Source organism: Panulirus ornatus, chromosome 48, assembly GCF_036320965.1.
Source record: "Panulirus ornatus isolate Po-2019 chromosome 48, ASM3632096v1, whole genome shotgun sequence".
Taxonomy (NCBI): domain Eukaryota; kingdom Metazoa; phylum Arthropoda; class Malacostraca; order Decapoda; family Palinuridae; genus Panulirus; species Panulirus ornatus.
The window spans coordinates 22,247,777-22,268,535 of NC_092271.1; the positions used below are offsets into that span (position 1 = coordinate 22,247,777).

Consider the following 20,759-nt stretch of genomic DNA (forward strand, 5'->3'; position numbering starts at 1 on the left):
CAGAATCCTTCTCTTGACATTTTATAAGTAGTTTGTTTTATATATTCAGTCACATGGACTTTGGTGTAATGACATCTATGTTCATTGTATATCTATTAGTCTATAGCAGATCAGGAATTTGGTCCATAAATGTCTATATCTATTTACTTGGACCCAAGCCTTACTTCTAGAGCATCAGATACTTATGATCCTTTGTATTAGATCTGTCTTTGGGGTCCTAAAGCAACTTTCTCCAAGAAATAGAGTTTTATATATATATATATATATATATATATATATATATATATATATATATATATATATATTGGAAAGGATCACAATTTTTCGTGTGATCAAGAATATTCCTATGAGTCCACGGGGAAAAATGAAACACGATAAGTTCCCAAGTGCACTTTCGTGTAATAATCACATCATTAGGGGAGACACAAGAGAGAAATATAACAGTCAGTTGACATACAACGAAGAGACGTAGCCAGGACGCCATTTGGTAAACAGTCACTGCCAGTCAGGGGCTGGGCCGTCAGAGGTCAGATGGGAGAATATAGCCAGGGTGTAGGGGCTCAGGTCGAGTTCAGGAGTAAAGTTAGAGGGACATACAGGACGAAAAGGCCTTACAGAATGCATCCACACACACACACACACACACACACACACACACACACACACACACACACACACACACTCACCAGGGTTATGGGAGAAGAAAGTATAGAGTGCGGTGAACTGCCTCAACTTAGAATGAGCCTCAGACCCTCAGACAAACTTGCTAGGTTTGTCTGCCACGTTGTTAACGAGATATCACCCCATATTCGCGATGGCTCACACTGACACAAGTTTTCGATTCGAATATCATCAAGCTTGAACTAAACTGCAGAAATGTGTGTGTGTGTGTGTGTGTGTGTGTGTGTGTGTGTGTGTGTGTGTGAGAGAGAGAGAGAGAGAGAGAGAGAGTCGATTCGGTACTTAACCTCTCACCAAAACCCTACCTAAAGTGAATTGTACGAGAGACGAAGTGTCTGCTGGCAAATATTAGTTTCACACTCAAGTACTGGGTTGAGAATGTAGTCAGCAAACTGCTAGCATCATCATTGGTTAGCCCTGAAGTAGGATAAGCTTTTCAGCTTCGGTCATCGCACTTTAAAGAAGCACTGAGAACGAAGAGAGAAGGTCTAGAAGAGGGAGATAAAGATGGTACCAGAATTATGGGAACTGAGTTATAGTGAGAGGTTAGAGGCCACAGATTCGCCCACCATGGAAGAGAGAAAAGTAAGAGGTGGCCTGATCACAAGAATTGACTATCTAAACTACCATGAGGACGTCAGTAGTAAACAGTTCTTCGAAGAATGCAAAGATGGAACAGCCACAGAAGATAAGATCATAAAATCTGAGTAAGTAGACAGCTTAGAAATGGGGCCCCACGGATGAACAACCCTCTCTCTACGTATGAATAGGTAATTTACACACACACACACACACACACACACACACACACACACACACACACACACACACACATGTAGAACATGTACATACATGCACATGATAAATGCACATTCACATAAGTACGACATACACCCAGACACATATACACAATCCCCACATATGAACAGACATTCATATACACATACACAATCCCCACGTACTCTCACAGTATCTACCCCTCGATAATACTGGGGATAAGAGACGGTAAGTTATTTACTGTGTACCTCCATCCTAAGAGGAAAACTTTTACATCAGCTGGTTGAGTCTTCGAGTTAACATGACAAATGCTCCATGATCCTGTATGAAGACAGATTGTCTTGTGTCTCGGAGGTGTGAGATTGTTGGGCTCTGCTCCTGTGAGGATAAGGGGAGGAAAAACTAGGAAGAGGAAGAAAGAATGATGTCAAGAAAATGAAGAAGAAGAAGAAGAAGAAGGTGAAGAAGAAGAAGAAGAAGGAGGAGAAGAAGAAGGTGAAGAAGAAGAAGAAGAAGAAGAAGAAGAAGAAGAAGAAGGTGAAGAAGAAGAAGGCGAAGAAGAAGAAGAAGGTGAAGAAGAAGACTTAGAACAAGAGAGGATAGCAGGGTGGAAATGACAGAGAAAAATTTCTGACAGAATTAGGAAGCATAGAAACGACATGGAAAGAAAATAGATGAAAAAGAAAGAAAATGGATGAAAATGAAGTAGGATGAAAGAGAAGAGAGGAAAAAAGACAAAGATGGAAATACGTGTTAGCCAATGATGGTTATTTCTGGCTATCATTATATACAGTTTCTTCAATAGATATTCAACCCTGGAAGCATAAATAAGTCCACATCATACGAACGCATGTCTTTAATTACTAAACTACTTGCTTTCGTTTACTCAAGGAGGAGATACGAGTGCCACAGCGTCCCGAAAAAAAAAGTGCATCAATAGATACTTATATAATAAACAGTTCATACCTGGCTCGGCAGCAGGCGGGCACCTCCCTTACCAGACGCACGATGTAATCCAAAACACACACACACACACACACACACTCGGCCCAGCCACAGCACCCGGCCCCCACGGAGGCTCACATCAGTGCTGTGGCAGACCTTGGCGAGTGCGGACATACGCTCTATCGGCTCGTGGAACCACCCGTAGCGAGTTCTTGTGTTGACGCTCTCGCTCGCGGACGCGGAGATGTCTTTTCTTTCATGAGATATTCTAAGTGTCGTTTGATCATCTACGAATACTGTAGATACAAGAGGGAGTAAGTTCTCTTTTTTTTTTTTTAATCGGCGTCTTTCCCTCTCTCTTTTTCCTTCTCTCGTATAAACTTGAGAGGGGAAAATACTGAGCAAGTTGGGAGTAATGTGCTTGTGTTGTTGTGAGCCTTAACGCTCGTCGTCCGCCGTTGGTCGCGGTGGAGGAGGGGAAGGCTTGCAAAATAGCTAGCGTCTCTTCAGAAGCGGTAGGTTGGATTGCATTAATCATTCGTTAAGAAAATAAATAGTAAAGTAGTTCCCTCAACTTTCGGGGCAGTAGGCGTAGTTGTCTGAAGTTGAGCACAATGCTGAGAATGCATTATTGAACGTAACGCTGTCTCCTCTTACTTTTCACTTTAGTTCGATAACCCAACATTTTTTTCTTTCTTTATCTATTTATAATGTTTGATATATATTATTTAGGTTTTTTAATAATTACTCTTCTCATTGACATAACTATATTTAGGATATCCTGATATTATACGAAGCTCCGTAAGTCATTTCAAACTTTTTTTTTTCTAATTTTCTTAAGGATAAGCTGTGTTGACAGGGACCTAGAATATAAAGTTATAAACTTTAACATTTATCTAAGTTTGTTGGGAAACAGTAGATGATTAAGTAGATAGAGTCTCGGCGGTTTAATTTAGTGTTAAAACAGAGCAACAAGATATTTTTTCCCCCTCATACTTTATCCTGCGTCTTGAATGTATGTTAATAATCTCAGTTTTAATTTATGCACACAACTATATGACACTCAGCGGTACGGCCCCTGGGTTGATGTCCTGGTTTTCAAGTTGATCCTGAAGAGGGTCGTTCCCTTCGTGCTCAAGTTGTGTCCAAGAACTTGACTAAGGATGTTAGATACACACAAAAGCAGTTTAATATTTCTCTTTCCTCCTATTTGACGAAGGTGGCGATGCTTGTAATGTTCTAGTGGTAGTAGTGGATTCATGGTACAATGTGTCGGGGTTCCTTAATTTCTTCAAGTCACGACGCATTTGATCATCCAATTCACCCATCGAATTGTCTTCGTCTGCCTCAATGACTTCGATGTCTCATTCTAGATTATCTGACCAATTTTTTTTTTAGTGAGTATTTTCCCATTGAGATAGTCCCTCTTCAGTCGATGTTTCATATTTTGTTTCATCATGTTTCATTATATCGTAGGTTGAATCTAACTACCCTATTTTTTTTTTTCCAAAAGAAGGAACAGAGAAGAGGGCCAGGTGAGGATATTCCCTCAAAGGCCCAGTCCTCTGTTCTTAACGCTACCTCGCTAATGCGGGAAATGGCGAATAGTATAAAAGAAAGAATATATATATATATATATATATATATATATATATATATATATATATATATATATATATATATATATATGCATTTCAGTGCGTGTTAAGCCAGTTAGATATAAGCTGTGGGCTGGCTAGCTTCCTCACGACTGTGGCTCTTTTCGTCCCAGCTGAAGCTGGTGCTCTCTTATCTACCTTATGAACAGCTGGGTTGAGTGCGCGCCGTCAGGTCGCCCCAGGGATCGAACTCGAGCTTGTGGACTAGAGATGAGTACAGCCAATCCTCCCCCTCCTCCTCCTCCTCATCTCCCGCCCCCCTGACGTATACTTCACATTCTCATTTGCCTCACTCCCAACAACCCACTGATAGCCTGTCATGCGCTGAGGATACTGGCTTCATGTTGATGTTGTTAGGGAGGTCAGGATTATGTGTAAGGAGCAGGTGCCCTTCTGTGGTAGGGTTTGAGGTCAGGAAGATACCTAAGGGGCTGCCCTGCCCGCCGGCTACAGATCTCCAACATTGTTGGAGGACCGGCGTGCCTGTAGAGGATTGTATGACTGCTCTGTGAAGTGCCGTAAAGATTCTACGGTTGTGAGTGTCATGTCGTCCCAGCGCTCAGTCATGATCCGGAGTTTGGTAAGAGGTCCTCGCTACGATCTCTAGTCCGGCAGTAGGTCCTCATCATGATCTGTAGTCTGGCAGTAGGTCCTCATCATGATCTGTAGTACGGCAGTAGGTCCTTGTTACGATCTGTAGTCCGGCAGTAGGTCCTCGTTACGGCAAGAGGTATTCCCGTCAAGACCCGTCCCTGTTAAAGCGTGTGGTCATGTCTGGAGTCCATAAGGACTGGATCGCGGTGCATCGGTTGATGCGTCGTAGAGGAAGACGCAAGGTGGAAGCACCTGACCTGCCTGACCCCCCTCACCTAACACTGTCCCTGCTGGAGCTGAGGGAGGAACCATCCCTGGGGTTCAGGAAGCGAGACGTGCGTATCTCGAGGGTCTGTGAGGTTCTCTCTCTCTCTCTCTCTCTCTCTCTCTCTCTCTCTCTCTCTCTCTCTCTCTCTCTCTCTCTCCTCTCCGATCACGAGGGACCCCTTCCCTGTGAGGGGTATCTGTTCTCGAAGTACAGAATCGGCTTCAGGACTTCGAAGTACATTTTTCTTTTTTTACCCTTTCTCATTCACTTCTATTTACCAGGTTGAATAGAGTTTCCCTACAAGACCCTATAGCGGATTAAATATTCAACAAGTTAATCATTTTGGGTTTTTCATCTCCATAATCTGGTCGTAAAGTTTCTCAAGCTATTCATACTCGAGTCCCCAGCAAATTGATGTAATGTGACCGATTTTCTTTTTTTCTTTTTTGTGCTTTTGTGGGAGAGAACGTGGCTTTCGTCTTGACCAAGATAACGCAGTTTTATAATTCCTCTATTCATGTAGTTTCTTTGGAGAAGTTGGGGGAGCTTTTTTCCCCTCAAATTATTTTGAAAGTGGCCTTGACTGATCTAAGTAGAATTTGATTTTTGAGGTTATGATGCCACAGTTTGTAATGTACGGGTAAGTTTGTATTTGATCGCCGTTTCCCGCTTTAGCGAGGTGGCTTCAGGAACGGAGGAAGAAATGTTCCGACGCCACAGCTCCCTCTCCACAACCAACCCCTACAGACCTTTCCACGGTTATATATATATATATATATATATATATATATATATATATATATATATATATATATATATGTATATATATATAACCCACCCAAACCAGTTCACGCAGATATAAAAAGCTTATCACTGTCTCATGTATTAGGATACCACAGTATACTTACAGACCCCTCCTCCTTCATGAAACACTACACTGACCAAGAGTATTCAGTCTGTTGTAACTAGACAGGTACTAAACAACCGTACGCCACCAACCCAGTCTTAAAATCCACTCTACCAGACGTGCGCCCATTTGAAATTACAATCCCCCGGGCATGTACGAGCCATACTTTCTCTCTCATGCTCTCAGCACTACCTGTCTATCCATCATTAGATATATCGATTCAACATATCGTAAGACCCTTCAAACCCCAAAATTGTAACTTCTACACTGTAGGCACTGAACACCTATTCCTCAGTTACCCTGAATTCACCACACGAAGATGACTATACAGTATCACCACACTCCTTGATATGTTGTCGCGACAAGTGGCTTTTCGACCGTGTTACGGGAGTCTCATGGAAGTGGGACGCTTGGCCTGGAGTGAGAGTATGTACACATGTATTTGCTTTTCCTGCCCAAGGAGTCTTTAGATTTTCTATGGAGCTCCCGCAGCGCCCAGGAAACCGGCCACGTCCACCGAGCAAAACCACAGGTATTATGTGAGTGTGTCTATGTTGGGAGAAATTTTTTCCATCTGTATATCGTGGGTTTGACGGTCCTTCAGATGGATTAAGTTTGGTGGAGTGATGTTTGAGACCGAGTAGGTAATGTGATTGTTCGGTCTTTATCGTGTCATTTCGGTGTATATAGATTGTGTCAGTGTCATTTTGTTATGGGTGGAGGATTGGAGGGTAAAGTTGCAGAAGCGTGAGGCACGGGGATGCTTACCATTTCCATTTGGAGTTTAGCGTTTAGTTTCAGCGTGTGCTTGATGTGTCCAGCGCTGTTGCAAAGAATTTAGAGCTGAATCTGTTGAGATGGGATTGTGTTGGAAGGATCAATGTTTCATTACGTGAGTGTTGAGTGTTTGTGGTTGAGAGGTGGAGTCAGGTTTCTTTTGTGTAAGGATGTGTCGGGGGAAGGTGTCAAATGCTTTATTGATGTCAACTGTCACTAGTATTGTACGAGACCGGGGGTTTACTGTTGTATGAAGCTTTCCAGGATATGTTGTGGTAGGTCAGAGTGTAGTGGAGTGGTTGGGTCTACAGCCACATTGTGTAGTTTGAGAATGGAATATTATGTTTGAGTCTGTTGTGTATCGCTTTTTCAAAGAGTTTGGATATTGAAGACAGAAGTGATACAGGGCGGTACGAGGAGGAGCAGGCGGGGTGTTGGGTGGTTTGAAAGATATTAGATTTGGTATTATGCTGTTAGGTTTCCAGATGCACATTTGTTGACATTCACTCTTTTGTATTCATGTATGATGCACCGAAACTAAGTCCCCTGTCCACATGGAAGCCCCACATACCTTTCCATGGTTTCCTTTAACAATTTCAAATATTCTCAGCCCATTGAAAGCACGTCGCACCCTTTATACCACCACGTTCCGATTCGCTCTTTCCCTTGCACGCTTTTCATCCTCTTACTTGCTTAGGTGTCAATAATTCAGAGCCTCTTTCGCTCTTTCCTTCTATCTCCCTCTGGGTCTACCCTTCCCACTAGTTCCCTCACCGTTTGACGTATATATGGTTTTCGTCAGTCTCTCTTCACTCATCCTCTCCATATGCCTAAACCATTTCAGCACACTTGATCAGCTTTCTCAGTCATACTCAGCTTACGGACGCACCTCTTTCTTACACTGTTATTCCTTGCACTATCACTCCTCGCCACACCAAATATTGTCCATTAACATTTCATTTTCAGCACATAACCATCTTCTGTTCTTTTTTTGTATCTGCTACCTACGAGTTGCACTCACACAGCGCAGCTGCTACTATTACACTTTTGAGCACCCATCGTTTTCCTTATAGGTAGTGCACTCTCTTTAAACTCACCCCTCGATCCACCCATGACCTTTACCTCCCCACCCACCCGGATTCTCTTTTGGCTACTATGGTTCCAACCACTCCTGTGTCAATTCCCAGGTAACAAAAACACTCCATTTCCTCCAGTCCATTTCCATTCAGACGTACACTCATACCATCCTGTTTCTCATCCCGGCTAAACCTCATGATCTTATCTTTGTTCTTCCTTTCAAACACTTTTTTTTAGATTAAGGCACCAGCTTCTACGGTTTCTCACTCAAGTTTGCCAACAGATTCGTGTCATGAGGAAACAGCAAGTGACTCTCCTCCCAGACAACCCCCATCCCCAGCATACTGTAGACCTTTCCTTCCTCAAAGACTCTTGCAATTACCTCCTTCACTGTCCAAGCCATATCATCCGACCGTGGTGACAATCACACACCGTTGACGTATACCCATCTTCATCTGGAGCCACTCATCAACCTCCCTTACAACTCGCCTCTCTCATATATATATATATATATATATATATATATATATATATATATATATATATATATATATATATATATATATATTTATATATATGTGTGTGTGTGTGTGTGTGTGTGTGTGTGTGTGTGTGTGTGTGTGTGTTCTTTTTCTGTTTCTAAACATTATTTATGCAAACCATGTAGTATTGACCAAGGTTTTTTCATAAAATACTCAGAATGATTAAATGTTAGTCGAGTATTTGAGATTCTAATTAGTCGGATGGTGTGTTTTTGATGCAGAACTAATTCTCTGAAATATCAGTCCTCATACCTCCGTAATGTTAGTCATGAAAATATAAGCTCTCATATACGTGATTGTGAAAGGATTGATGTAATCCGATACCAATACTTCGTTTTCACCCCGATGTTCCTGATTCCAGGTAGTCCTTGCCTAATTCAGACGTCATCCATTCCTCGCGTCACATTCAGTGATCATTACGAGGAAATCTCCCTCCCAGATACTCCTCAGTGCCATGAAGACCCCGAGGGAGGGAAACTTGAATAACCTTAATCGTTTTGCTTTTAAATGCGATTATTCAGTTCTGATCGGAGCTGAAGATCTCGGACGGACAGATGATTCTGTGATCTCTTTTGAGGACGAGAGAGCACGACCCTTGAGCTCGAGAGCACGACCCCTGAGCACGATGGCACGGCCCTTGAGCTCGAGAGCACGACCCTTGAGAAACGATGGCACGGCTCTTGAGCTCGAGAACACGACCTTTGAGCAACTCAAGGGTCGTCCCCGTCGTATTTGAGAGGAGGATCATACCACATCACAACACCTGACGTATACCAGAGAACGTAACTCCAAGCTGCTCTGAATGGCATTAGAGAGAGAGAGAGAGAGAGAGAGAGAGAGAGAGAGAGAGAGAGAGAGAGAGAGAGAGAGAGAGAGATAAAAAGAGAATAAGACAGAACCTCCATCTCTCTCTCTCTCTCTCTCTCTCTCTCTCTCTCTCTCTCTCTCTCTCTCTCTCTCTCTCTCTCTCCCCGTTTTCTTGCAGTTCTCCTAATGGAAAGCCATTGCGCACCTGCAGCTCCCATGTTTGATTTATAATGTAATCCCCACTGGAGTATTGTGGTCTGGCCCCGTCTCTCTTTATGGAGTATATCAGATTATATTCCTGTAACGAGGCATTGCCCTCCCCAATAAGAGACGATGCCTCAATGCTCATTCTTGCCAGGGGTTAGTTTCCAACACCACAGCTCTATTGTGCTGGTATATATGTATATTATATACATATGTATGTTATGAATGTATATATATATATATATATATATATATATATATATATATATATATATATATATTTTTTTTTTTTTTTTTTTCATTGTGTGGGGGAGGTAATTCTAATACCAGCCCACCGTTATTATTTGTGCGGTCGTAAGGATTGGATCCTAAATTTCCCCAGAATTAAAGATGTAATGTACTGTGTACATTACTGATACACAGAGATTACACAAGCGCATATATAGCCTACACACACACACACACAACACACACACACACACACACACACACACACACACACACACACACACACACACACACACACACACACACACACACACACACACACACACACACACGCACACATTGCTAAATCTATTCACAATTTCTAAACATATATAAAACATAAACGCAAACACACACGCACACTCACTGACGTCCATGGTGTAATGGTTAGCGTTACTGACTACGAATCAGCTCGGGCGTGCCTAAGGTTGAGCCCTCGTGGGCTTGAATCCTTGACGCGACTCTGGGCCCACACTCAACTTATGGGAATCAGGATTCACTCAGACGAAGGTCAGCGGTTGAAGATGATACCTGTAGAACCGAGGGAGCGAGACAACACCATACAGATGGAAAGAGATGGGGAAAGATACCTAGCCATAGGAGTACTGACGATGTGGAAGACTTTCGATTCGTATTTGGCTAATGTAGAAGTGGAGGAGGAGCCACATGTTGGAGTGATGGAGATCCCAGATGAAAAACTGTTGCAGAACTTGTACAATACTGCCTGCGTATAGGGAGTAGTTTGACGATGTTTATTACATGGAGTTATCACTAGAAATAGGAAATTATGGCAATGCCTAAGATCTCTATAAAACTACACTGTTCAGTTGTGGTGCTTTGAAACTGGGAAATGGGAAGAAATAAGAAATTTGAAATGTGATGTTGGTAGAAACTGTATTTTTTGCACTTCTTCATGTAACCAGGCTACTTCTTATCCATTCCAAGATACTTCGTGAGTCCGCATTCAGAAAAGTGTTACGTTCAGTGCGAGAAAAAGAACAAGTCGGAAGGTCAGGGAAAGTGAGAGCTATATAGAACTCTTGCCTGCATTCGTTCAAGGGGGAGCTAACTACATAGAGTCATTAGGACATACCTCCATTTCTCTATTTGTTTCCACTTAATGAACTGACGGTTCACAGCCGCCAAAAGAGTAGTGACATGTAAGACAGGGTGATCAAGTGTTTACAAACACCTTTCTATCTTCCCGCGTTGACTTCAAGTTAATCTGAATGCTTTACATAAGGGTGCTTGAATCTATTGCCCATTCCTATATGTACAGTCTCAGTGTGTCCTCATTCGAGGATATGCACAGCGTGGTGGAACACACTGAATATTCCTGGAGCGAAAATAGACATTACACGTCCAATTTCCCTCTTGGTTGTATGTAGAATCTCTCGAGAGATCCGTAGTTTTTTATTGCGCGTCCCTTATTCGCTTTGAATATTGCAATTTGCCTCAGGGAGGAAGCTTTATTTGTAGGCAAGACACTCGAGGATTAACACGGTCCGTGTCAGCTAGCCTGCCAAGGGGTACTTGTAAGAGAAAATGGAAGGCTCGTCTGATTCAGGCTGTGTACGGCTAGGATTTCTGATTTGGGAAGACCCTGTCCATGTTCTTGTCATATTTATGCCGCTTGGATGATTCGGGAATTGTGTTAGATATACCTTGGACGCTTCAGGAATTGCGTTAGATCTACCTGATATTTTTTTTTTTTCTCTTTTCACTGCGTACCCATTTATCTTCACTGCCGTTACTCTTCAGCAGTGATGAACTCAAGTTGGTAGTAACTGTTGGTTCCTATTCTTAGCCAACTGACACCACGGAGATACAGTATCTTGGGTAAGAAGAACCTGATCTTTGTCCTGAAAGTTCAAAGGTCATGTCAAAGGCCAGGGCGTCACATGGAATGGTCGTGTGAGTCGTGTTTGAGGTTTTTTTGAGGCTTCGTGTTGTCAAGGGTCGTACCGTCGATGTTCAAGGGTCGTACCGTCGTGCTTTCAATGTCGCACACCGTCGCGCAATGAAGGGTCGTACTGTCGTGCATTCAAGGGTCGCGCCGTCGTGCATTCAAGGGTCGTACTGTCGTGCATTCAAGGGTCGTGCAGTCGTGCTTTCAATTGTCGTACCGTCGTGTATTTAGTGGTCGTACCGCTGTCCTCAGTAGTCACACCGTCGTGCATTCATTGGTAGTATCTTCGTGCTTATGGGTCGTACCTTCGTGCATTCAAGGCTTGCACCGTTGTGCATTCAAGGGTCGTACCGTTGTGCATTCAAGGATCGTGTCTTCGTTCTTATGGGTCATACCTTCGTGCATTCAAGGCTCACACCGTCGTGCATTTAAGGATCGTATCTTCGTGCTGAAGGATCGTATCCTCGTACATTCATGGGTGACACCGTCGTGCTTAGAAATTATTTTACGGCCGGGCAGGTAAAGCATTTTACGTCTGTGGAGAAGAACAATTGTTGCCACGTCTGGGGGAGTCTCACTCTCGCTCTCTCTCTCTCTTCTCTCTCTCTCTCTCTCTCTCTCTCTCTCTCTCTCTCTCTCTCTCTCTCTCTCTCTCTCTCTCTCTCTCTCTCTCTCGTGTTGACTCGTGTTTGTCTTGGCTCCCACAGAGGAGAAGACAAAAGCATTAATCCAACTTTTAATTAACGAACTGTGCGCTCGTTCTCCTTACGATGTAATTAGCCAGGAGAGGTATTCATTAGACAGATTAATGAACTAAGCCACGAGAGAACTCAACGAATTCAGGATCCCCCAAATCCACACATTTTCCTGTTTAATTGGATCCTTATGGAAATGGAAATGTTGAGAACACGAGGGAAAGAAGGTGAAAGAGAGAGAAAGAAGAAAGAAAGAAAATTGATTTCCAAATCCAAACTGCTGATATATATATATATATATATATATATATATATATATATATATATATATATATATATATATATATATATATCTTTCTTTTTCTTTCAAACTATTCGCCATTTCCCGCATTAGCGAGGTAGCATTAAGAACAGAGGACTGGGCCTTTGAGGGAATATCCTCACCTGGCCCTCTTCTCTGTTCCTTCTTTTGGAAAATTAAAAAAAAAAAAAACGAGAGGGGAGGATTTCCAGCCCCCCCGCTCTCTCCCCTTTTAGTCGCCTTCTACGACACGCAGGGAATACGTGGGAAGTATTCTTTCTCCCCTATCCTCAGGGATAAATATATATATATATATATATATATATATATATATATATATATATATATATATATATATATATATATATATATATATATATATGTATATATATATATATATATATATATATATATATATATATATATATATATATATATATATATATATATATTCCTATGAATCCACGGGAAAATGAAACACGGTAAGTTCCCAAGTGCACTTTCGTGTAATAATCACATCATCAGGGGAGACACAAGAGAGAAATATAACAGTCAGTTGATATACAACGAAGAGGCGTAGCTAGGACGTCATTTGGTAATGCGCAACTTTAAAATTTTTTGAAAACATAAACGTACTAATTATTTCCACAATTGTCCTAAGAAATTTGAATATCAGTCCAGTATTCTATTAAATCTTATTTCATTTTGATTACGAATCACATAATTCCTGGAAAACTATGGTAGATTCTTCGATTTTGTTCAAAGAAGAAAAAAGGAAATGGAAATTATTAAGAATTTCATGTAATGGATTGTATTTTTATTTGCTCATTGTAGCTGAGAGAGAGAGAGAGAGAGAGAGAGAGAGAGAGAGAGAGAGAGAGAGAGAGAGAGAGAGAGAGAGAGAGAATGATCAGGCCAGCTGAGGCACATCCTGTTTGAAGTCATGTGAGAGTTTGCTCATACTTTCCCTCTTCACATGAAAGCGTGTGAGAGTGAATGGCCCTGCTTTCACTCTCACCATGAGGGTGATGGAGAGTGCATATAGTCTTGCTCATAATCTTTCCAGTCAAGCCATGATAGACGACACTCAGTCCTCTCACTTTCCTGGGAAACCAAACGAGAGCGCACATACGCACGGACGCACACACACACACACACACACACACACACACACACACACACACACACACACACACACTCACTCACTCACTCTCTCTCTCTCTTTCAGCAACCACTGGGGTGAGTAATGAATCCCCAACACGTATTCCCGACTTCATAACTCACAAGACCTCAGCATCAACATAACTTCTTTTTCCTCCCTCCTCCTCCTCCTGCTCGCTCGCGTCGACCGGGTCATCCGCGCTCAACCTGTACAGCCCCGAACAACCATTTTTGCCAACTCCTGCTTATGTGTGTAAAGGGACCCGTTCGTATGACGTGAGCGAGCAGAGCTGGAGGTTAAGCTTTTGAACTTCCTGGACTTTACAAGAACAAGTCACACCTCACCAAGCTGTTTTTAACCTTTTCTTTCTGTCTCTTTTTTTTTTTTCTTTTTTTTGTAGATAGCTTTTGTTTGTTTTTTGTGTGTCTTCTTCTTCCTCCACCACAACCCCTTCCCCCCCCCAAAACCAACTTTGAATCGAATCAGGGTTCGAAGCGCTTCGTTGGGAGTTAGGGAAAGAAAAAAAGAGAGAAAGAAAAAAAGAGAGAAAGAAAAAAAGAGATGCTTTATTCCGACACTGGTCGTTTTAGAGTATTGTGATTATCATCCTTAGAGACTTCCTAACACACTCTCTCTCTCTCTCTCTCTCTCTCTCTCTCTCTCTCTCTCTCTCTCTCTCTCTCTCTCTCTCTCCCTCTCTCACACACACACACACCATCTCTTCGTGGGATGATGAGCTCCCGAGCACCATTTGGGCTTGAGCTTGACCTAAAGCTCATGTTCTCATTGGGAAAAGAAGCAAATTGCGCTTCCTGTCGTAAAGACCGCCTGGCCAGCCCAGGGTTTACTGTGTCGGACGGCGGGAAGTTTTGGGATTGTCTTTTTACCATTGTCAGATTCGGTAATTGAATTTATCGCGCGTTTCCCCGGCGCAGACCTTGCCAGTAAAAGATTTTTCCAAGCGACGAAGAATACTGACTCGGAGTTGATCTTTTTCTGTTTATACGAAGGAGTGTTAACGCCTTTGATATATATATATATATATATATATATATATATATATATATATATATATATATATATATATATATCAAACTACGCTTCAGGGAGCGTCTGTTCGTAATTCGAATTTCGTATATATATTAACTTGAAAACACACACACACACACACACACATACACACCACAAATATATTAAATGAAACATGTATAACATCCAGTAATGTATTATGATCCACTTGATACAAAAAAAAAATATGAATGAATTGTACTATCCTAAATGAAAAACGACAAGTTTTTACATATAGATATAATTCCTTTTTTTTCTCTCTACATTGTAAAATGCATGGATTTGCAATAACACAATATACATACATATGTATGCAACGTCAGGAAATAATTTTTCAGACAACCAGAATGTACGAGTTCTCTGCATTTTGCTGACCTGGATCCCTACAGCTCACTGAGGATGTTGTTGTCTAACTGTTTTGCAGAGCTTCTGGTACTGTAGTCATATGCTATATCATATATGAATAATCAGATAGAAGAGGATATATATATATATATATATATATATATATATATATATATATATATATATATATATATATATATATATATATATATATATATATATATTTATCATCATTTCTGTTGAAAAAATCTTCTAAAAGCTATTTATAAGAATATCTAATTGGCCTACTAGAAGGCTTAATTAATGTTCAGTAGATACTATCGTAGTGTCATCTGCTGGAGAGATGATTATGATTATCATGTTCCTGTCTGCCTCTGATGATAAGAAACTGATGTGTTTGCCCTTGCATTTTATGTCAGGTACGCTAACGAGACATCATAGCAGAGGTGCCAATATATTACCTTGCGGGAGAACACTTTTTGGCTGGGGAGTCATCGGGGAAATACTGTAAAGTTATATCATGTTGTGATATCCTTCGTTGGGCAATTTTTAGATCCCATCTTTCGACTTTAGTCTAACTTGTGCATCCCAGTTTCTGACACCAGAGGTTGAATTTGTCGCAATATTGTTTTGCAAAGTGGATTTTGCATCTCGAATTTTGCTTACGCTTTTTTTTTTTTCCTCTCTTCATTTTGTTGCATTTGTATGGACACCTGAGAAAGGCATATATCTTTCCATTCTTCTTTAGGTTCTGAAGGTTATTTGAACTTAGACATTGTGACTATCTGAACGATGTTGATATGATAGAGTGGATTGGAACAATGTGGTATACTTGGGTCGACGTGCTGTTGGTGGACTGAGCCTGTGCATGTGAAGCGTCCGGGGCAAACCTTGGAAAGTTCTGTGGCGTCTTGTTGTGGAAAGGGAGCTGTAGTTTCGGCGCATTACACATGACAGCTAGAGAATGGATGTGAGCGGATGTGGTGGACTTTTCGTCTGTTCCCGGCGCTTCCTCGGTAACACGGGAAAAGGCGATCAAGCATGAAAAAAAAGAAAAAAAAAATATAGAAATAATAAATGTACTTCTATCAATCGTGAATGTTAAATTTACTATTCTCTTACCTTTTTGGAATGGGGGTCGTAGCTATGTGTGTCAAACTCAAACGTAGAAAAGAAATTAGTATAGTCAGAGAAAGTGGTTGAGCAACAATGACACTGAGGATAGCATAATGATAGATAGATAAATTGATAGATACATTAAAAGACAGACAGATAGATGGATAGATAGATACAGATGGCAGCTACGTCCATCCATCACCGAAATCAACCCAAGCCACTGATGGCCAACCCTGATGTCAATGCAAACTTGAGAATTAGCATCATGGGGGAATAACCGTGTGTGTTCCATGAAGAGGAAGGGGTGCGGGAGGGTGGTGTGTGTAGTGTTAACACGGCCACCGGGAGTTAATGCTGTTATGAATTGGTAGTTAAGACCACCACCACTGCTGAGGCTGAATAGTCCCACGAGCGCTAGATTTAGCGTCTGTGAGGGTTCCCCCGCGAGAGAGAGAGAGAGAGAGAGAGAGAGAGAGAGAGAGAGAGAGAGAGAGAGAGAGAGAGAGAGCTAGCTGGATCCTGTACGTGAATGATTTTGAGATCATGCACTGTGCATTATGCTAGTTCGTCCACTGATGTGGTTCTATATTATGTTAACTGATCCTCTTTTCGTTTCACTTTTCATTTCACATCAGATATTCTGACAACTTGGATGTGTTTGTTCCAGTCAGACTAAATATATTAATCCATCTGTCTGATTGAATGTTGGCTTTCTACTTGATTGGAAATCTCTGTTTTACCGCTTCGTAAGATCACTCAGCAGTATATATATATATATATATATATATATATATATATATATATATATATATATATTTCTTTCTTTCTTTCTTTCATACTATTCGCCATTAACCGCGTTAGCGAGGTAGCGCTAAGAACAGAGGACTGGGCCCTTTGAGGGAATATCCTCACCTGGCCCCATTCTCTGTTCCTTTTTTGGAAAAATAAAAGAAATAAAAGAAAAAAATTTATTTTCGATCATTTGATTTAGAAAGTCAATGGAAAAATGATAGTTTGATAGTTTCAAGTAAGAAAATCAATAGAAAAATTTTTAGTTTTGAATATTTAATTTAAAAACAAAAAGAAAATTATAATTTGGATAATTTGATTTAAAAAATCAATAGAAAAATTATCTTTTTTTTCTTTCATACTAATCGCCATTTCCCGCCTCAGCGAGGTAGCATTAAGAACAGGGGACTGGGCCTCTGAGGAAACATCCTCACCTGGCCCCTTTCTCTGTTCCTTCCTTTGGAAAATTAGAAAAAAAAAAAAAAAGAGAGGGAGATTTCCAGCCCCCCGCTCCCTTTGATTTAAAACAATCAATAGAAAAATTATAGTCTTGAGGTGGAAATGTATTACTTCATGAATAGAATTTTTGATATAGGTCAAAGTGGCATTTAGATGAGAACTGAATCACAAAAAAAAAATGCCCAACCTACTGAGTTTTTTGTGGTTGGATCGTAATTATTTTCTCTCTCAATTAACGTAAAATGATGAAACAGAAATGACAGAATAAACTTGGAAGCGAGCGAGGCTGATTCGCTGTGGGGGTATCGGATGACTGCTTCACAATAACGTAAATTATTTGTCGACTAACGAAAGAATTTAGGAAAAAAGGAAAACGGGAGGCTGGCTTTGGGTTCATGTGAGCATAATAAAAAGAAACTCATGATTGAGCGGCTTATATCATCGTTCACCCAGCCATCTCGCCACTCTCCCATGATCAAGATAAAAAGTTGTTTTTTTTTTTCCCTTAGAGTTAAATGGGCCTTTATTTCCTACACATAAAGTCTCATAGCCTCAGCTTTTGCCCTGCTTATTCCGTGTGTGTGTGTGTGTGTGTGTGTGTGTGTGTGTGTGTGTGTGTGTGTGTGTGTGTGTGTGTGTGTGTGTGTGTGTGACACACTCGCTCCTCCTCCCACAGCGCCGTTGTGTGAGGATTAAGGTGATGGGTTGAATAGAGAGATAAGCAATTGTATTGCACCAGTGACATAACATGATGCCTTGAAGGAGAGCCCTATCGAAGCATCTGTCCTTCATTATCATACGTTTCAGAATTCCTCAACTGATGACGTGTGATTTTCCATCGGAAATAGGAATGGTTTGCAGTTAGTTTTGGACATTAGCGGGAAATTGTAGCATCCACCGCTGCGTATGACCTGTATTTTAGCAGTGATGTCAACGGGCAAGGGGGAGGCATAAGTGTTAGCAGCGAGTCCATCAGCAGGTTAATGTATTAAGCAGTTCATAAACGACTGGCGAGGGGGTCCAGCAGTAGAGAGAGAGAGGGAGAGAGAGAGAGAGAGAGAGAGAGAGAGAGAGAGAGAGAGAGAGAGAGAGAGAGAGAGCTCCCGGTCGTGAAGTGAGACACGTCGAATGTTTGGACAGAGAAGAGGTCGACGGTGGTGCGGCTTCTCTGCACTCGCGTGCAGGGTAGAAGAATGGCAGACGAGTGTGGGAGGAATGGCTGACGAGTGTGGGAAGACTGGCTGACGAGTGTGGGAAGAATGGCTGACGAATGTGGGAGGCATGGCTGACGAGCGTGGGAAGAATGGCTGACGAGTGCAGAACAGCTGACGAGTGTAGAAGAAAGGAAAGGAAAATGATACGTGACCAGGACTTGTGGAGGTGTATTATCCGGGCGTCTCTCGCAAACACGGCAACGTCAAGACGTATTCATGCATGATATTTGAATCATTAGACACACACACACACACACACACACACACACACACACACACACACACACACACAGTGGGTCGTTCGATTCGGTCGTGTACCCAGAATACACGAAAGTGCTGATAGAAGCGTTGTTGTTTTAAGAGAGTTGTGAATGACCGACCACTTGGGTAAGGCAATGTGGCGACTTCGAACGCAGCCTAGGCCATTTTAGGTGATAGAACGTCTTTAAAAAACATTCTTTACTCCCTCACCCAACGAGAGGGAGCCACCTCCCTCCTATTCTCCATCGTCAGATAACACCCCTTTCCATCACCCTCTTTCCATCACCACAAACAAAAAAACCAGAAAAAAAGGGATGATTTTTTTTTTTACTATCCATAGAAGCTGCAGTAAAGAAAACGTGATGTGGAATAAAACCTGACCTTATTAGATGTTTGTGTGTGTGATGGAAAGATTGGCTCTGTGACCTTTGACCTGTTTGGACCTCCTCTGTGGCCACTATACGACCACAGAGATCCAGCTCTCGTTTGATCACGCGACTCAAATGTAAAAGATTTTACATCGTCGCCATGAATACGCACACACACACACACACACACACACACACACACACACACACACACACACACACACATTGAAGTTTAAAACATTGTTTGATAGTAAAATATATATATATATATATATATATATATATATATATATATATATATATATATATATATATATATATCTCCAAGAGATGGGGATCCCCCACGAATGTAAAACTCCCACTCCCTACTGTACAAATAGGTATTTACACACACACACACACACACACACACACACACACACACACACGTATAAATACACCCACTAATCTCTCTCTCTCTCTCTCTCTCTCTCTCTCTCTCTCTCTCTCTCTCACACACACACACACACACACACACACACACAATACGACCAGCGGATTCAAACCCACACACCTCATGCTTTTAATTCACGACCTTCATTCTTTCAGCCCACGTAGCCTAGCCCAAACCTCAAACACACACTCAGGAAAACGAATCCATCCGAGAGGGAGAGGAAAAAAAAGAAAAAGGAAAATCCATATTGAATCACAGGGAGGGAGGGAAAGAGGGAGGATGGGAGGGAGGGGGAAGATGCTGAGGGGGAAAGATGCTATAGGTCTAATTCAGACAAGCTTTTGCACCCGAATACTAATGGTAAAGGGGGAAAAGACTGAAGGTTTCTGGGAGTTTTTAGTTGGGATATTATTAATATTTTTTTTTCCCCTGTAGCTGAAATGGGAGGTGTTGGGGGTTTTCCCTTGTGTCCTGTTTCCTCACCATTTCCATTGTCATCCCTTTACTGTCTTTCTTCCGACGTGAAGGTTTTCGCGTGATGCAAAGTGAGACTTTAGGGAATTCTTTAGAAGGGTTGTGAATGATAGATAGATAGATAGATAGATAGATAAATAGGTAGGGAGGTGGATAGGTGGGTAGATAGATACGTAGAGAGATTCGTAGATAGATAGATAGATGGATATAGATATAGATATATATATCCCCCTGCTGCTCCTCCTCTTCCTCTTCCTCGAACTCTTCTTCATCATTTTCTTCTTTAAAATCTTTTACTTTTCCTCGTCGTTTACAGAGAAAAGCAAATACTTGTAGTGGCTGACGGAGGAGAGGCTTTAGCTCCCCCCCCCCCTCACCCTTCCCCACGTGTGTGTGTGTGTGTGTGTGTGTGTGTGTGTGTGTGTGTGTGTGTGTGTGGGAGGGAGGGAGGGGGGACCCCTCGAGGCGTCCTCGTTAAGAAGTTAGGGCGCTTCTCTGATTATTTCTAAGCCCCCGTTGACACACTGGCGGTGCGAGGTGTCCTACTACAGGAGAGAGAGAGAGAGAGAGAGAGAGAGAGAGAGAGAGAGAGAGAGAGAGAGAGAGAGAGGCTTTGTAGCAGAGGGATCTGTTATAGAAGAGGGAGATACGAAAAAGAAAG

The 20,759-nt window shown here is 41.7% G+C and overlaps 1 protein-coding gene across 1 annotated transcript in view; it reads left to right on the forward strand.

Annotated features, from left to right (window-relative positions):
* Nucleotides 1–2,558: 2,558 nt before the first annotated feature.
* LOC139763826 (uncharacterized) overlaps nucleotides 2,559–20,759 on the forward strand; it is a 65,883-nt gene continuing 47,682 nt past the window's right edge. Inside the window, exon 1 of the mRNA XM_071690142.1 lies at nucleotides 2,559–2,918. The gene's annotated coding sequence lies outside the window, so the exon portion shown is untranslated. The remainder of the gene's footprint in view (nucleotides 2,919–20,759) is intronic.